Source organism: Limanda limanda, chromosome 2 (assembly GCF_963576545.1).
Source record: "Limanda limanda chromosome 2, fLimLim1.1, whole genome shotgun sequence".
Taxonomy (NCBI): Eukaryota; Metazoa; Chordata; class Actinopteri; order Pleuronectiformes; family Pleuronectidae; genus Limanda; species Limanda limanda.
Window position 1 is genome coordinate 5,986,159 of NC_083637.1, and position 19,751 is coordinate 6,005,909.

Here is a 19,751-nt window from a genome sequence, read left to right on the forward strand (position 1 = left end):
GGCTCTGTGCTAGAGAAAAAACTAATTGTTCAACACAGGGGTTATCCGTTGTTGAATCTGAAATTTAAGGATTAGATTTAAGTTTATAAATCAACAGCAGTGTGGTTGGCTTTTGTGTCGCGATGGCAGACACCTTGTAGTGTGGATTCTATCTTACACAAGCCTAACCAAAACTATGGTGGGTTAAACAGTTCACCAAACTTTTAATAACACTAACTGATATGCAAGGCAGTAAGAGTTAGGGATTCTATAAATTCACAGGGCTGGAAGCACACTGTGGCTCTTTCTCAGGTTCTCTTTATCCAACTTGGATGATATGCTCGGCAGTAGCAGCCGGGTACAAGCTCTGTTACATAGGGCCGGGGGCACGCTATGTCTTAATTCAAAAGCATTTAGAAGTTACAGGAAATTTCGCAGCTTGACCAGTTAACATTGAATATGTGTCATTCAAATGTTAAAATAAATTCTTAAAAGAACATTCAACTAGAATTATTAGCAACAGGCAATCTTTTAGTGTAACACTATGGGGACTTAATATGGTACTTATTAATAATTAATTATTAATAAACATTTAATTTATGAGTATATTAAATTTAGACCACAATGCACTTGTTTGTTAATACCGTTGAATGTCTACTCCGGTGGCAGACTAGTGGAATTGAATTCAAACCTTTAGCTTGACTGCAAATTCCAAATTCAGTTATTTCTGGCTTTGGCCAAAACTGAAAAACAGTTTTGGCCAACTGTACTCTGCCTCACACGGGCTGCACCATTTATGTTTATATCATTAATGAAAATAAAATGACTAAACTAACAACAAATTAATAATAATAATTCATTAACTAACAAAGATGTGTTGGTGAGTGTGTGAGAGGGTCTCTCTCAGTCCAAGGGAAGGGGCAAAGAAGTTGCAGTCCAGCTCGACCTTTGCCCTCCGGTTGTTGGATAGAGAAGATTTGAGCTGGAGGAATCCGGTTCCTCCACTCGCCGATGCAGGAGGAAAGGCCGGCAGCCTGTTGTCCTCAGTCGTGGTCGGTGGAGAAGAGAGCTGCTGGAGAAACCTTCGGCCCTCCAAGGGATTGGAGAAAGAGAGAGACTCTGGAGGAGGCCTGCTCTTAAATAGGCCCAGTGGCCTCCAGGTCATGTGGCCAGATTGACCAATGGAATTGATCTCGGTAGAACTTCGCACCTATGTGTGAAGATGCTGAAACAAAGGGGACATGTAGCCTCCTGGGAGTTTGAGTTACTTGACCTTCTCAGGACAAAGAGAACACATTGCACTCTGGGAGATTGAGTTCGCTCCAGCACAGGCGGCTTTCTCAGGACAAAGGACATGTGCTTTCAGATTTTGACTTCCCATACAGGCCTGAAAGAGAGGCCTGCTTTTTGCACAAAAACCATGTCCCAACACAGGGAAGGGACAGGAGTGTGAGGAGGAATAATGGAGTGGTGGATGGTGGTGAGGGTTGGGGGGGGGTGGTTAGAAAGAGAATGCGGCGCACCGTGCTTGTCACTCAGAGAGCTGTGTGCCTGCAGTTCAATCGATGGCGACGGTATGACAACACCTCTGCGTGTGTCACAAGTTCACTCGTCCCGGTCGCCCCCCCCACCCCCCCCCCAAGGTGCCGAGAGACCGAGGGATGGTGCGGCTGCAGAGTCAGCTCCTCCCGTCCTCCCTCCTGATGTCAAGGTCTCCGCAACGGCGCCCAAGTTACCGCCGTCCGTTCCCTCAAACCCCTTCCTGTGAAATGACTGCACCTCAGGACGTCTGGCAGGAGTTGTGTGTGTGTGTGTGTGTGTGTGTGTGTGTGTGTGTGTGTGATCGGGAGGGGAAATTAGTGAAGCAGATTCGTGGTGGTGGTGGTGGTGGTCGGAGGTGGAGGGAGGGTGGGGAGGGAGGGGTGTGGTTATTGATTTGAAAAGCTGTGCCAGGCGGCCAATCGAAGGCTGTAGATTCTCCAGGTTCCGACCCCTCCGTCCCCGGCCTTTATTAGAACGTTTTATTTTAGGAGGAAAAGGATGAAATTCATGAGCCGAGGTTGATCCTCTTGATCTCTCCTGTTCTCTCTCTCTCTCTCTCTCCGTCCATGCTCCCCTCCCTCCGTCCCAGTCCCTCTCTCACTCTCTCTCTGTCTTTTTGTCAGTCAATCGATTGCCCACACCCCTCCTCATAAATGCAAAGGCTTTATATACGCCAGCTCTCATCTCTCGGAGCACATTTAAATAAGCTCATCGATCTTTCATTTTAGAGTTTAAGTGACGGCAGCGTTTTACTGTCTCACTCCTCCTCTTCCTCCTCCTCCTCTTCCTCTTCCTCCACCTCTCATCTGCTCACCTCACCTCCCTGCCTTCCTTATTCATAACCCCCCCCACCACCTCCCAGTCTCTGAGAGCGTTCTGCTCCACAGCTGTTTGACTGATTCACGTTTCCAGCATGGAATCCAGACGGAGCCTCATTCTACACTTAATATTCCACATGAAGTCTAGTAGGAGAGACAGGGGGGGGTGTTTGAAAATGTAAATCATATTCTATATCGCTAACAGGCCAGAGTCCAGAACGCCTGTTAGTGGAAAAGAAGAAGAATTTCTCCAGCTGTTATTGCAGCTCTGCAGTTTGAAAGTCATGCATTTTGGAATGAAATGGAAAATGATTTTTTTACAAACACCAAATCAAATGGGAGCATTTAATATGTTTGAATGACATTAAAGCAGGAAAGTGGCTTCACACAGCAACAGAGATGTGAGCAATTAGGTCTGTAGTACAGAGAATGGGGAATTATTTTGTCCTATCGTTGCTAATGTGGGTAATGATAATGATCCATTAGCAGCTGAAGAGTTATAAAAACTACCCATGGTCTTTATTATTGCTCCCCTTGCCCAAGGTAATTGAATAAAATGTGTCTTGAGCCTCCAGCTGTTAAACCAAAGCTCTTCTCTCTCGTCTACATAACACGTTTCAGGTCACAGCTCTTAGAGGCGCTCGCCAAAGTTGAACTCATCGTCAGATGATGCTCTAAATAATGTTCACATGGAGAGGCCGTTCATACTGAGGCTGTTTGGACAGGATGAGTGTGTGCAGAATGAAATCACCTCCTGACTGACTCACTTTCTACGGGAACCATGATGAAGAAGGGGAAAGATTGATGATGATGAAGAAGGGAAAGAGTGAGATGGTGAAGAAGGGAAGAGTGAGATGGTGAAGCAGAGGAAGAGTGAGATGGTGAAGCAGAGGAAGAGTGAGATGATGAAGAAGGGAAGAGTGAGATGATGAAGAAGGCGAAGAGAGTGAGATGATGAAGAGGAGGAAGAGTGAGATGATGGTGAAGAAGGCAAAGAGTGAGATGATGAAGAGGAAGAGAGTGAGATGATGAAGAGGAGGAAGAGTGAGATGATGGTGATGAAGGAAAGAGTGAGATGATGAAGAAGGGAAGAGTGAGATGACGAAGAAGGCGAAGAGAGTGAGATGATGAAGAGGAGGAAGAGTGAGATGATGGTGAAGAAGGAAAGAGTGAGATGATGAAGAGGAGAAAAGTGAAATGATGAAGAAGGGGAAGCGTGAGATGGTGAAGCAGGGGAAGAGTGAGATGATGAAGAAGGCGAAGAGAGTGAGATGATGAAGAGGAGGAAGAGTGAGATGATGGTGAAGAAGGAAAGAGTGAGATGATGAAGAGGAAGAGAGTGAGATGATGAAGAGGAGGAAAAGTGAGATGATGGTGAAGAAGGAAAGAGTGAGATGATGAAGAAGGGAAAAGTGAGATGATGAAGAAGGCGAAGAGAGTGAGATGATGAAGAAGGGGAAGAGTGAAATGATGAAGAAGGGAAAGAGGGAGATGATGAAGAAGGGGAAGATTGAGATGGTGAAGAAGGGAAAGAGAGTGATGATGAAGAAGGGGAAGAGAGTGAGATGATGAAGAAGGGAAAGAGAGTGAGATGAGAAAGAAGGGGAGAGTGATATGATGAAGAAGGAAGAAGTGTGATGATGAAGAAGGTAGAAGTGTGATGATGAAGCAGTGAAGAGAGGTGCTCGCCAAAGTTGAGCTTCTCATCGTGACTTTGGGAGTTGCCTTCAGTTTCGAGGAGGCCAAATAAAGCATCATCACCACTCTGTGGATCTGTTAGTGCGATTAGTGCTGATATGACACATGTCATTGGCTCAGCTCAGCCGGAGCCGGATGCTGATTGGACCACACGCACACAAGTGAACCGAGGCAACTGATCTGACGTTGGAGAGTTCAAATCAAAGAGACTAGCGTGCAACTTACACATGTGCACTCTCATACACACACACACACACACTCACACTCACATACACACCCAGTCCCTCTCTGTCATCATCGTCAAACAGTTGAAGCCGAGGAGGACATTTGCTTAACCAGGCTGTAATTAGGCGAGAGTCCATTAGGAGCCTTGTCTCGTCCTGAGCTGATTATCATTGTCCACGCTGCACAACCTGACCATGACTCGTCCACCTCCGCCACACTCTTTATAATCGTGTGTCTGCTTCTCGGGTCGAGGACGAGACACAACCATGTCCACGTGTAATTCAATTCACATAAGTAATTCTACATTCAAACAGGACATTAAATTAAAATCTACTTTGAGGCTTAGAATAACTTTTGAGTAAATAAAGTGTGAAATACAAGTTGAATAAAGTTCTAGTTGTCCTCCACCGTAATGGTCTGTACTTGAGGTTACCATTACTACATTAAACAAATATATATAAATATATTAAGTTAGAATAATATCGTAAATACTGAAATTACCAGAGGACTTTACTCACTTGAATACACAGTTCAACAGAGGTTGATCCGTGCAAAAGGATTTTGAAATCATAGAAGGAAGTGTAAAGAGTATACTGTTGCATGCACCACCACATTAGCATGCAACCTGAGGGTTTTTCATGCATTTAAACTAAATTTAGTGGAAAGTAAAAAACAATTCCTCTTTCTTTTTTGCACACACACACAAATCTAATCCTACAGCGGAGCAGCTCAAATCCTGGAGACCTCTGCAGAGATTTACGATTCTGACGGATTTAGTGTGTGCATGTGTATCAGAGAAGAAAAGGAAAAAATGAAGAAGAAGACTCTGTGTGTGTGTGTGTGTGTGCGTGTGTGTGTGTGTGTGTGTGTGTGTCTGTGTGTGTGTGTGTGTGTGTGAGATGTCAAGTAAGTCAGTTCCAAGAGGAAGTAAGGTCCCTGGTCGACTCCCTTATTTCCGGAGATACAAATCACCATACTTACACAGCCACTTGACACTTTGTGCTCATCTGTGCGAGTGCGTGGTTTGAGAGGGACGGAGTGTGTGGGTTTGTCTAACTGTCGTGTGTGTGTACCAAGAGATTTTAGTCTTAGTCGTTCTGCAGACTACTGGCACGTGTGTATTTCCGTAGCTGTGTGTGTCTCTGAAAAGTCCTTAGTGTTTTCTTCTCACAGCAGAAGAAGTGACTGCTATAGGGAGGCAGTCAGAGTATCCTAATGGAAAGTAATCACTGTGTGTGTGTGTGTGTGTGTGTGTGTGTGCAAAGTGAGCGAAGCAGGTGCATCTACTCCATCTTCTTTTGTTCAGGCTCAAACCGTTTTTTGAGGCCATTTTAAGGTCAGACGGACCGTATTTCCTCCTGCAGCAGTGCTAGTATGACTGTGGTCAGTTCAAGGCACAGACTCTTAAACACTAAATAGCAGCGTTGTTGAGTCTGTGTGTGAAGTGTTTACATGTGTGTGTGTTTGCCCAGTCAGAGCAGTTTCCTATCTTTGTGAAAAGATTCATTTTTATAGGCGTTTTCCTCAAAAACATCCTTCAGAGCTTTGAAACATGAGCCAAGTGGGATAAACTCCGGTCTCCCTCTGCCTTCCTTTCTGTCTCGCTTCTTTTTGCGCTTCCTTTTTTCTGTGTGTTTGTTCTCCCGGTGCTGCTCCTCTTCTTTTTGGTTTCTGATTATTTTCTTCCCTGCGTGTATCCCCATAAGGGACTACACAATCCGTCACTGCAGGCCACACAGGTGGAATAGAGGCTGTTTTGCTGTTTAGGCCTTGGTGTCTATTATGTAAGATAGGGGGAGGAGGATGCTATTGATCCCCTGTGTTGGTGTCTTAGGAGTGTGTGTGTGTAAATCTGTGTCTTATCGTTCCCGTTCCAAGATATTTCGACAGTAAAACATCCAAATAAAGCAAAACACTAGCAAGATACCAACAAGCCAAACACAAAAACACAAAACCAACATGGCAGACTGAAAAATATGTGCATGTATGAGCACACACACACTTTCACAACTTTTGTCTGTCAAGGAAAGAGCAGGAAAGTTGAAATCCATGATGCAGGCTAACAGTGGTACCTCTGTTACCACTACGACTACTGGTGCACTGCCCATTTGGAACTGGTTGTTTGTTTGGCCTGTGGTAACGTTGGTTGCAGCTTTCTTTCTGAAACTGTAAATGTGCAGCTGGTTATTTAGCCACAGCAAGTAAAGACCGACTGCTGGTCTCAGAACGCAGAATCCTGAACGTGAATATGAGTTGTCGTTGCTGTTGTTGTCTTATCACAACCTGTTGTTGTGAACGTGCTGTTGTCATGATAAACAACATCACTGTAGCCACTGCAGAGCGCTGGATATTCAAAGTTTATATTGAACGTATCTGTATCCAAATCTCATCAAGTTCAACACTGCACCTTCTCTGGTGTGAAGCAGATAAGAAGAATGGTTCTTGAGATAAGCTTCTCACAGACAGACAAACTGAGATTTCTGGAATTATTATTATTATTAGATAGATTCTCATGTATTTTTTATTCCTGAACATTTTAAATCTTTGTTTTGGACAGCAGGTTGGACCAAGCAAGACTGAGATTTAAAGACTCACCTAAATAACTAGATTAATAAACAAATGCTGTTTCTATGCAGTTCAAATATGCATTTGGAAGGTAACTGCACAGTTGAGCTTAATTATGGATTGCTTTTATTAATTTTTCACAATGCATGACAACATAATCCAGGAATATTAATGCATTAGTTATATGAATTCCCCTGAAAGGTCTTTGTCCATGGAGCGGATTAAATGTGGTACAATCACAGGCTCATGATCTGTACAGTTAATCTTTGGTAATTATGTTTTTTTTTGTCCCATGGAAGTTCTGGAGAAATATATTAAGCCCCTCAGCAGGGACAACCTTCACAATACAACGTCTACAGATTTGTGTAAACACACAGAGAGCAGATTGAGGGACAGGAAGCGCTGACGAACAGATGGCTCCGTGCAAATAGGAACCAAATCAATCCAATCATTGTACGAGAGGAATGTCCTTCAGATGTGAACCGGAGAGAGATGTTTTATTTTGTAATGTGGAGCATGTAACATTTGACTTACATGTATCTTGATATTTTTACAAATTGAAGAAGACGGTGACCTCCAAACGCGTGTTGTGTGCAGTTTGCCTTTCGGTCACTGATGCACCCAGAAGTAATTAACTCATAATTTATTGGTTAAATGTGTTAAATAAGGCATTTTCGTGAATGAGCCATGACAAGTCAAGAACAAGACTTTCCCTCACAAATGAATGCAAGTTATACAAACTAATTTAATAAGACCTCTGGCTATTGTGGAAGCAGAATGGCTGGGGAATCAGAGAAAGATAAATGATTTCCACTGTTGAGCAGTGACAGTGTGATACTTAGCAGCCTATGTAAATAACCCAGTTACTAATTAAATGTATCACTGAACTGCTGTGCCCACACATACATGGGAATATAACACAATTACTACTGTAAAGTTTTCATAGCTTAATGCACTGATATAAAGTGCTAACATGTATATTAAACTTCGACTAAATGGGGTTAAAATAAGAATACTTCAAGCCTCTGCACACACACGTGGGTGTTTTTAACTACTCTGGGTCATTAGACCTGGTCAGGTTGAAATCTGCAGTGGGAATTTATAATGTCACAAAATGAAGGGATCTAATATAACAATCCTAGTGCATAGCCTACTATGGCTAGTTCAATGGCAGGATGAAAGGTTGTTATGGGTCAACAGGGGGTCATGGGAGTGTTTGGGCATAAGATTCAAATAAGTCCATTCCCCGGAAGATGGATGGTTGCTTAATGGTTGATTTTCCAGATAGTGAGAAAAAAAGGCAAACTTATCTTCTTGCACATGTACAGATGTCATCTATGTGTAACAATTAGAGTGTATGCACATTGTGTATCCACCTAGGTGCTCATAAGTATCTCAACAACGTGTCCTCCACATAACGCCAAATTGGATGGAAACATGACAACTGCGTCAGTGGGAAACTAGCAAAGACACGTGCTTGGCAGAGTTGATGCCCGGTGTGAAATATGACCCAAAGTACAAGAATGATAACAGGTCTATAAGACATCCTGTCCACATGGAGGAACAGGAGAGTGGAGCTGTCAGTCAAACCCAATTTGTCCACTCCCACATAGTCCTGAGAAGAGTCAGAAAACACACATCTAAAGCCGTTAAGCTTCACAGCACATCACTAGTTAAACTAACAAACTCACAAGTTAAGGTGATAATAAAAATACTTAAAAAAAACATTGTGATTTAAACTCAGCCTCCTTTTCTCCATTGGTGAGTACAATGGAAAGAAAGAAACAACCCTCTACCTTATCCGTTATTTCCAGGACACCTTGTCATAGATGATAACCTTTACATCACCTACCACCGAGGCATATCAGCGTTTTAATAAACATCTCCTACATAATAAAACTGCAGTCTGCACAGCTACTTTAGACCTACATTAAAATGGTAGAACGAGTCAGATTGAAATGCTATTTAGAGCTGATTAGCTTTGCATTCAGGAGACATAGGCTGCGTTACAGCATTTCTCTAATTTAATTGACATAAAGTGTAAAAATTTCCTGTTTATGTAATCGAATGAGAAAAAAGGTTATGAAAAGACCGACACCCAAAAAACCTTGACCAGCAATACTTCATTTATTTCCTGAATTGGCTGACAGTTTTTGTGGAATTTAATATCGCCTGATTACTCACACTTGAGATCTTTGTGTATTTTGTTCCCAAAGCATCTCATTTAAAAAATAAAAGACATAAAAATCAGGGGAACTTAGGGCTTAAAAAAAAAGGAACCTGTCAAACTACACCTTGTGATTATCAGGTATGCTCTTTCAAAAACGTACAAATACTCTCATGGATTCTTGTGCCTGAGAATATTTTTTCTCTCTCTCACATAACTGATTTGGTTTTACCCACATGTGATAAATGGTGACATCCTCCTCGGACTATTTTCAGTGTTTTTTCAGAAGCAGCCAGAGGAAGATGAGACAAGAACTAATAAATGAAACCGAGAGCCGCTGTGACAGCTTCATCATATGCGGTACATTTTATGGGGCTTAATGATTTTAAGAACTTTGAACCCAGTTATAGCAATAAACAGTGCAAAGTTGTAAACAGCCAAACAACTACACGCAGCCTCCTGGGGATTAATCTCTAATCAGGGCAATAATTACACGGGTTCCAAATGCGAAACCAAAATGTCCGTGGATCTTTGTTTGGCTCAGGTTGTCGACTGTACCATCCACACTTTCTGAAAAGATGACACTGTGACCGTATCTCTTAAGAAAAGTATTCCCATGTCAGCAGTTTGCTTTTCTTTCTCCAGGCCATTATTTCCTTCCTGCTCAAGGCCATGCTTAGACTGCCCACTTAGTGCTGAGATAAATGTGAGGAGATCTTCGCAGGAATATCTGCAAAGCGCTTTCAGATAATTACCGTTAATATTTGTCTTCAGTCATCTTATTTTCAAGATTGCTCTGAAGAAGAATGGGAAGGCAATGAATGAATGACAGTGAGAGAAAGATGCAGAAAAACAAATTGAACTATTAATGCAGTTGCTGGCAAACAAAGCTACGTTTAACGCTTGGTATCATTCATCAGTCGTGTGATATCATTTGACTAATCTCCTGCCAGACGCTCTTTTAAGGTGCACTGCTTTTGAACAAAACACATTTCCACAGACCTGAATGAAAGTCTAATACAAGATTGTTGGACTGTAATATGATGAAAATTAGGTTTTCAGTTTTTGCATAAATTACTCACCATCTTCTGTTTGAAACAGGAAAATCAGGTTTTGGATTCTCACCATAACAAAACCAAACTGTTATTATCCTGAAGTGGTTTTTACACTGTGAAAACTTGTGTAACCGATATTGTGAGAAGTATTTAACTCATATTCAACAAGTGTCTTGTCATTAATGGCCGATGACCTGGTCCAGATTACATCACATCTACCCAAAGCCTTACATGGAACCGTATACAAGCACGTCTTATCTGGAAATAAGGTAAATGTTGAGGCAGTTATTCTACAGCAATTTTTTTACAGTGGAGACTACACATTAACAAATACATTTTCTTTGTAATTAGTTTGCCCTAAGTCACCATAATACTGTGGATTGGGAATCTTAGGTGGAGAATGCTGTGGCTTTCCCTTGATGGAGCTCACACAACACACAAACTGTACATTGTGTACGAGACGCGTGTTCTGCATACATAGTAGAGGCTGACCGATTTATTGGTTGGCTGATTAAAATCTGCTGATATGAGCCTTTCACAGACACATCAGTGTTTATGTTTGTCGATATGCGCCAATACGAAAACTTATTCCACTGAATAACCGATGCAGAAAATATTTGTACTGTTGCTTACATTGCGTCTCAAGCTCTGGGTGGCGACTGAAGGAAAGAGGTCGTGAACACAAGCAGACAAACCTGAGTTTGTCTCTGTCAGGTGACTGGACTCAGAGTCAGAGATGGTTTGAGGAGTTGGGACATCCAGAGGGAGCTTGGCCAGTGGCTTGTTAAGGTGGTTAAGGCATCGAATCAGGATGCTCATGGGTTCCTCCTGTTGAAGGTTTTTCTGGGTATGCCCCAACTGGGAGGAGACCCCAACTGGGAGGAGACCCCAGGGTAGACCCATAACTCACTGGTGGGATTTCATATCCCATTCTGCCTGGGAACGCCTTGGCAGGAAAGCATGGCTACCTTTCCGACTCAAGCTTGGATAAGTGGAAGACGACGGATGGACAGATGAATGGAGCTGAGGAACCTGAATGTTACTGTAAACACAGTATGTTGAAATGCATGAGGAGAATACCCAGTATAAGACCATTGATTAAGATTAAGATACATTTATTTGTCCCAAACACATGCACAAGCACACTCATGCAATTGTAGGGAAATGTAACCTCTGCTTTTAACCCATCTGGTGCAGGACACACAGAGCAGTGGGCAGCCATGTACGGCGCCCAGGGAGCAGATGTTGGGGGAGTAAGGTGCCTTGCTCAGGGGCACTAGACAGGGTAGGGAGAATCCTCTTGGATTTTTGGACAGATCAATCCAGGTTCGTCTTTTTGTTGTTTCTCCGTGGAGTCGAACCAGAGACGAACCAGAGACCTTTTCATCCCATAGTCCAAGTTTCTGCCACTAGTCCACCGCCTCTCTTGCTTTAGAGTGATTTCATCTGGATTTATTGAATGTAAAATCATCTTTGATGCTTAAAATCACAGAGTTCAGGTTCCTGACACATTCCAACGGATCAGATTCGTATATTTACACGAACAACTGGGGTAAATAGAATAGCAGGTGACTGGAGATCCATCACACAAACACACATTCCCTCTCTACTAACACCTGGGAAAAGCTTTTTAATCCCCTTTCTCTTCCTGCCAGTTCTTCAGTGGCAGCACTAGATTAGTTAAAGGCTCAAGAGCAGTCTTATAGTCAGATGAAGACAGTGACTCTCCTCCCTTCATCTAGCTTGCTTCAGTCAGCATTGGGATTCGAACTGGCAACCTTCCAGCGGATCACACCCCAGGCTCTCTCTTTATCTCTGCACGTTATTTTTTACCTCTCTGATTCTTTTCTTCCCATCTGCCGGAAAGCCATTTTTACAGTGGCTTTCCCCGGGTGTAGATTCATACGCTGTGTGCATTTTTCAGTGGGAGAACAGCAAATGTGCCCCCCCCCCCCTGCGCTCTCCGCACCAAATGCACCTGGCTGAGGTTCTGTTATTTGTTTGTGTATGTTTTCATTTGTGACGGGGCCATCGGGCGATTTGAATGGGATCTTTGCATAGTGAATCGCCAGTCACGGGATATTACCGAGGTCAGCTGGGCGGGTGTGTGTGTGCATGTGTGTGTGTGTGTGTGTGCAAGTGTGGGGGGGCATTGTGTGCGTATCAGAGCAGCATGATTTACTTGTTCAGTGCAAAGGCTTTTACTCTGCTGCAGGTGTGTGTTCTCAGCTTGATGCTTTTGATCTGCCACAGGTGTTTGAGAGGGTGGCTGTGTGTGTGTGTGTGTGTGTGTGTGTGTGTGTGTGTGTGTGTCTCTATGTGTGCCTTTGTGTGTTTGTGCACACTTGTCTATGAATGGTGATTTATGCTATAGACTCGGAGCATAAAAGGCCCTTTTTGATCTCATCTAGAAAAAGTAGTGTACTGTATGAGTGTGTCTGGCCAGAGGTTCTTAGCTTAGTTCTTTGATCCAACCCAGACTAATGCATACCTCAGTGGGAACCGAGCCAACAGTATGGAGATCTGGCTTGCAACACCGAAGTGTGTGTGTGTGTGTCTGTTTCTGCACAGGTATATGTGTGGAAAGCATATGGCCAGAATCAGAAAGTGGTGGCCTGCGTTTGTACTGCATGGATATGAGTGTGCTGTGCCAAATAACCCTGATGTTTTGCATGTTGGTATCTCCCTCATCAATAAAATGTCCAAACTCTGCTCCGTCTCCAGACTGATGGACAGTCCTGGGAGTCCGGTTTTGGCTCTTCCTTTTACAGCGCTTGTTATCCAGAATGGCCCGGGGAACATAATGACATTTTTGGATGGTTAAGTGATACACATTTAGAGGATAGGAGATACAATTCCTAAACATAAATCCCTCTTGAAGACATTTAAACAGAACCAAATCAATTTCCCATCCATTTCCTGTATGTGATTACCTCTCTGTTTGCCTCTATTCTGGGACTCGAACGTTCAGATTGACACCCTGTAAATAACTCATGACTCATTTCCGAGATAACATACCATGTTTATATTACAAAGAATCATATCACAATATAGAATAGCACATTTTTACATTGATTATGAAAACATTCTCTTACAGACACTTTCTATCAAGGCAAAGGGAGACATCTTGAAACCAATGGTGGTTGTGATGGGATGTGAGTGCTGCAGTGTAGGTCTTAACCACCAGCTCCTCCATGTTAGTGGATGGGACATGGACTAAATGTGACTAGATGTGTCATCCATCTTTATTTACAGTGTGTGGTTGTTAGATATGAGGTCACGTGGAGCAGATGGAGGGATGAGAGAGGACTGCACAGACATGAACAGACGTAATCAAAACAAAGTCTGAGATACTCAAGTCAAGATGGATGAAGTGAGTTCCTCAAAGCGAAAGACTGAGGATGTTCTCTTACTTCATTTCCCTCTCCAGTCGTTCCACATCCTTCTCTTCCTCCGTCCCGGCCTGTGTTGCATCTTTTGCTCCTTTCGACCACTTACTTCTCTCCTCCACTCTCTATAATTGGGAAGGGGAGGCGCACACAAATTAATCTTATTAACTACACACACACACACACACACGCAGACTCACACCCACATCCACATACACAGTTTGTAAACCTGTAGTAAAATGAATGTGTGTGTGTGTGGGTAGAATCACAAGACAATCTTTGGATTCACTTTATCTTATGAAAGTAGGAGCAGAACGAGGAAAGAAAACTTAAAACAATTGAAAGTAAAATGGAAGCATTCAGGCGAAAGAGAGAAATTAATTATCCTGTTTGCTTCTTGATGCACACCCTTCACTTCTGTCCTGTGCCGAGCTGCTGCAGACTCTGCACACACAAGTGAACAATGCAGGACAAACAAACTCACACAAAGAGACACACTCACACCCTCATTTATAATATAAGTACTGTGGTTGTGTGTGACTCAGCAAAATGTTCGTGATCGTCAAAAACTATAAGGGGGAACAAAATTATAATAGAGTAGAATTGATAAAAAGGACACAGTGATAAATTATGGTAAATCAAGCACATACAGGTATATATACAGTCCAGTCTGAAAGTATTAAGAAAGTTAAACATCTTTTGCTTTCCAGGCTCTGCGCTTCAGCACTTTCAATTTGAAGGAAAATAATGGATCCTCCACTGAAGTGCCAAGTCTCAGCTTTTATTTGAGTAGTTTTAGTACTTTATATCAATATTGAAATGTGTGGGAGATATATTCCTTTTAAAACACAGTGCCCTAACAGCAAGTGCTTCAAGGGATCGGGCACTTAAATACTAAATACTTCTGAGGAGAGAAAAGCAGCTGCATGTAGACAAATGTGAGATTACCGAGAGTTTTTCGTGAAGTCTTGTGGTTGAAGCAGAAAATCATTTGCTCGATGAAGAAAAATACAAAATAGCACAAATAATCAATGAAAATTAACTAATGATTTCAGGCAATAATCTTCAGATTCATCAATGACGAAAACCAGACCTAATATGTTGTGTCTTGAAAAGCTGCTGTAGTTTGACAGTTCAGGAGTAGGCTCGTTGTCAGTGTTCTAATGGTACGTTAAATTAAATCTTTCATGCTGGCTCACTCTAGATTACACCATGCATCTTATGCTGCTTAGACATGACAGCAAAATAATAATCTTTAATGAATTTTACATTTAATTATCCCCTCTTATGAAAAAAGGACATGGGATTTATTAAATGGATCACTTCAGAAACAAAAGGGTGTAAATGAGCCAAACGACTTGACAGGATCATTTTTTTAATAGATGATACCCCCGGAGTTCCAGTGAGAATAATTTTGTTCTCCAGTGGCAGTCTGCAGAGATTCCAAAGACGCTGCCGAATCCAATGTCTTTTAGTCAAAACTATCAAAAGTTTATAACATAGTCAATTTCAATATAAAGAAAGTTATCAGGCATAATCAGTTATGTTTTATGTTTACAGCCTCAGAAACAAGGGGAGCTTTTACATAATATTTAATTGAATACTTAATGATTTTTCCATAGATTCTATGAATATGGCGGCAGCTTAGGTCCTAAACTCCACCATCTCGTAGACGGATGGGACATGGAACAAACCGTTTCAGACATTTTTGTAGTTTTTATCACACGGATGTATGTTCGATTTTTCCTGTAAGTTTGATTGTTAGTTATTTGATGCTTTAAAAAAACAAGTGAAACATCGTGATTGAAAGCTGCGACTGACTCACAATTGTTAAAACGCATAGTACGGTAATAGTAAATTAGTTGGACCTGGATATCGAAATGTGAATTCAACCGCGAATGGACATTATCCGCCTTGAGTTTCTGTAAGTTCATAATTTGGCTTCCATGCAGTAATTTTTAGGATGGCCTGCTTTATGAGTCCGAGATCCTGGCCTCATTAAACTGTCTGTTGCTAATAAAGGGCGGCTGATGGGAGCTGATGTGATTGGCCCTCAGTGTTCTCTCCATCTACACCTGCTGATACTGCAGTTCTCCTATTAATCACACTGTCCTCCTGGTTCCACACCTCCACGTCGAGCTCTGCTCAAACAAGGCTGCTCCTGCAGTTTGAGCACCGTGCTGGTAAAGAACTTGTTGACTCCTACACATTAACACTCATTTCACATTTTAGACCAACTTTAGACCAGAGTGTGATTACTGTTGGTATTTAAGTGTATTTAAGTGACTTGATTCGATAAAACGTGTTTTGACGTCAGAGCTGAAGTACTGTGTAAAGCGTCTTGTTCACCTTCTCTCAAGGTCTAACAGTTCTTAGTACTTGTATATGATTGAATTCGGCTTATCTTGACTTCCATTAATTTACAGACCACGGTTTCAGTTTCACAAAGACGCTACGACCATGATTATCCACAATGGGAGTGTGTGCCTGGATCGCACAGTGTTTAGTTGGGCAGAGATTGTTTCTCCCCCCCACAGAATTAGATAGACGTTGCAGTAGATGGCAGAAGTTAATTATCTTCCACACGCTCTCATGTGCATGAGAATGACAGGTCTGTTTGTGAGCTGAGTGTCACAGCAGCTCATCGACAGCAAAACAGAAACTACCAGCGTTCTGAGTTCTGCTCGCCTGCCAAGGTTGGTAAAAACTTCAAGGATTTTTTCAATGGTTTACAGATGCAGCGGGACTTTTCCTGGTGTTATCGATGGTCAGCTCGACTATGATCCTTCTATCACTTAGTTAGCAACCTACAAGGCAGAACAAATGCTGTGGAATATGCAGGGAAACGCTGGACGTCAGAAAGTTAATATATCAAAGCTTTTTTATAATCTTGTTTCACTTGCATCAGTGCAACACCATGATGGACTCAGATGATAGGCTTATTGGGGCGAAGGATGGGATATGGGTCATTAGGATTCTTTAACTTACAGCTCCAGAGAGCAGCGAGAAGATATACAGCTATATTGAGATGGTTCTTGGTAGTAAAACCACAAATGTGTCTTTTTATGGATATAACAACTTCGGATAAAACACCAGTGAAGTGCAAAAATATCAGTTGCTTAGAAAAACAGTCATTGCTGCTCAATAAAAGACATACAAATATTATTAGCTTTAGTTATTGATATTTTCCTCAGGAAAAACCCGTGATGGATATGTTGTCTGCCAGGCTACAGTCTGCAGAGTTAATTAAAACCTTCTGTTACTCTCAATAGAACAACCTTACCCGTCTTATTCAGCCAGTGTCCCAGTGTTTGTCCTTTATATGCACGTATCAGTGGCTAACAGCTGGAGGAGAGGGCTGCATCTTATCTCTTCATATTCAGGTCCGTCAGCTCCCCAGTGAGGAAAGTATTCAAATGAAAAACTTACCTCTTACCTGATAATGACAGCACAACACATAAAGATAACAACGACCAGCAGGTTGGTGTCAACAAAGAAACAAGCAAGATTCAGGATTAGCCGAAAGGAAAGCAGTCCTGCAACTTCACATGGGAATCGAACATTAATATTACATATAATGCACTGGTTTGAGAGGAATATGCAAAGTAAAAGAACATTAGATTAAAAGTGTATTTTCTATTGATGTATGGATTCTGATGCCGGTGTTTATTCTGTAAATGTTAGATGTACTACTTATTTTTCAAAGATGGATAACAACCCTGAGATTTCAGAGCCCTCGGGCGCAGGTCAGCAGTTAGCAAAATAAATAAAAAATACATCAATAATAAAACTAGTATGAACCAAAGCTGAGGCAAAAAAATATATATATCAAGGTCTGAACTGAAACGTGGATTTTTGGAGAATCGTGAAACCTCTAGTTTTTCCTAAATTATATGTAAGCTAGACAGAAAGTTCTCCTGCTCAGTTCTGGGCACAAATATCCTCCGGTGCTTTGGCCTCAAGACCTTCTGGTGACAGTAGATATATGAACCTCACGGCAGGGCGGACTTGTGAGTGCACGGAAAACTGTTTTTGTGCTCCTACTTCACCTGTGCTACCACAAGAACTCTGACTCTCTCCATCCCTGACCTCGACGTTTGTTCGCTGCCATTTCCGTCACAGCTCTCTCTCTCTTTCTGGAATTCATGGAAAAACCACTCACCTGCTCCGCCAATTTGTACCAATCTACGTTAAGTATGTCACACACGGATAAAACCATGCCTGACACGGAAACCACAATTTCTTACGCGGGCAGTGTAACATCGGTATTGTAGCAGTAATCTATAATAAAACCCTGTAATAACGTGATAGTGTTCTCTGAAAGGCACTGTGTGGGTTTTAGCTCCAATAATCCACTGTTCTAAATGTCAGTCCACGGCTCTAGGCAAACATTATGCTGATTACTGCAACCATCATTTCTAAACAGCTCCTCCTGCCCGGCAAACACACCTTGACTGGCCTTTGTGTGTGTGTGTGTTTGTGTGCGTTTAAGAGAGAGAGAGAGAGAGAGAGAGCATTTTAAGGCTTGGAATTTACTGTGCAGTCTAATTCTTGGCCGAATACTTAATTTTGTTCTTTCAGAGTCACTTTATGTGACATAGTGGCTTATTAGGACGTCAGCTTCTTGTCAAAAAGTGTACGCGTGGGCTGTGTGTGTGTGTGTGTGTGTGTGTGTGAGTCTTTGTGTAAACCATGTGTATCTGAGCATTTTTGTGCACCAGGAGTGTGGATAATTGCTGTGTGTCACTTGTTTGTGTATGTGAATGGGCTTTTAAATCACCTGCTTTCAACACGCTCAACACAATCACCGCTGAAAGAATTTCGGCACCTCCCCACCCCCCCAATCCCCCATCTCTCTCTCTCTCTCTCTCTCTCTCTCTCTCTCTGTCGTTCCTTCTCCCCTCTGCCTTTTCCTTCGCCATCCACACCTCATGGTCTTCCTGTCCATTGCTCGTCTAAATCTATTGTGCTTGTATCATGGATGTATCAGGCTTGTATAATGACACAGCCGGGGCTCCCCCCCCCCCCCCCCCACTCACACAATCTGCACACAACAGACATTAGACAAACCTACATTGTCATAAATGAAAAGACAGAGGGAGGGAGAGTTGGGTTTTGTTTGTGTGTTGCTGCTGCTGCTGCTGGAGGAACAACACTGTATATAATACAAGGTCAATTTAATTGTTCATTTCCTCATATTTCCCTGCAGCAATAACTCCACAACACAATGAGAAGAATATTGAGCTAACACAGTGTTCCAAAAAAAATTAAGAGAATTTATGAAAACAAAATTGCACTATTGTATTATTTAGATTGGCAACGAGAGAGAGAGAGAGAGAGAGAATGATGCACATGTTGATATCGGGATGACGGTGAATTTGAGATATATTGCGCAGCTCTAATATAGATCCACTTAGATGGAAAACCAGCTCTATTCTTTATAAGTTTTCACATTTTTTTTCTGCAGCACTAATCTGCTGTAACTGAACGGCTTCTCTGCCACATTCACATGTTCATGAAGGTGCAAACACACAAAGCCCAGGGAATGACGTACACAATTCAAATGCTGGGTTTTGTGTTGACTGAACAGCAAGACACAAGTTTAAGTGGTCTATGTTTTTTTCTCAGCCATTAATCTGTCAAAAAAATTGCATGCACACACACACACACACACACAAAGAAATGTGGTTTCACATATAAAAGGAGACAAAGGCTCAGTGCCATATATAATATATATATACATTTATATTAAAGAGATATATATATATATATATTTATATAATGTGATTTAAACTTCCAGTACTTTGCAAATTTCAAGGAGCTTTCTCTCTGTCTGTCTCTCGTTCTTTCTCGTGCTCTCTCTCTCTCGGTCTGACTGTGTCTTTCCATGCTGTCACCCCCCCCCCTTCTCTCCTGGCGTCACATTACATTCAGTCTGCAGAAACTTTCATTTCTCCCACTCTCCTCTTGCTCCGTCACTTTCCATTCCCCCCCCCTTTCTTCTGTCCCAATTTACTTCCCTTTAGTCTGACTTCTTGTTGCCCCTGTTTCCCTGCCTCACCATACAAGGGGAGGTTGGGGGGGGTGGTAACCCCTTCCCATGGGGATATCCACTAACAGCACCCTTTGGCACCAGCTGTGTCTGAGGCCTGATGTATGTGTGCTATGTGAATTCTTGCATGGCTGAGGGTGACGGATTCCTTCCCTCACATGTGTGTGTGTGTGTGTGTGTGTGTGTGTGTGTGTGTGAGAGAATGACAGTAAGTGAGTCGGAGAGGAGGGAGTTGGGTGCATGTGGTCGGTAACTCTATCT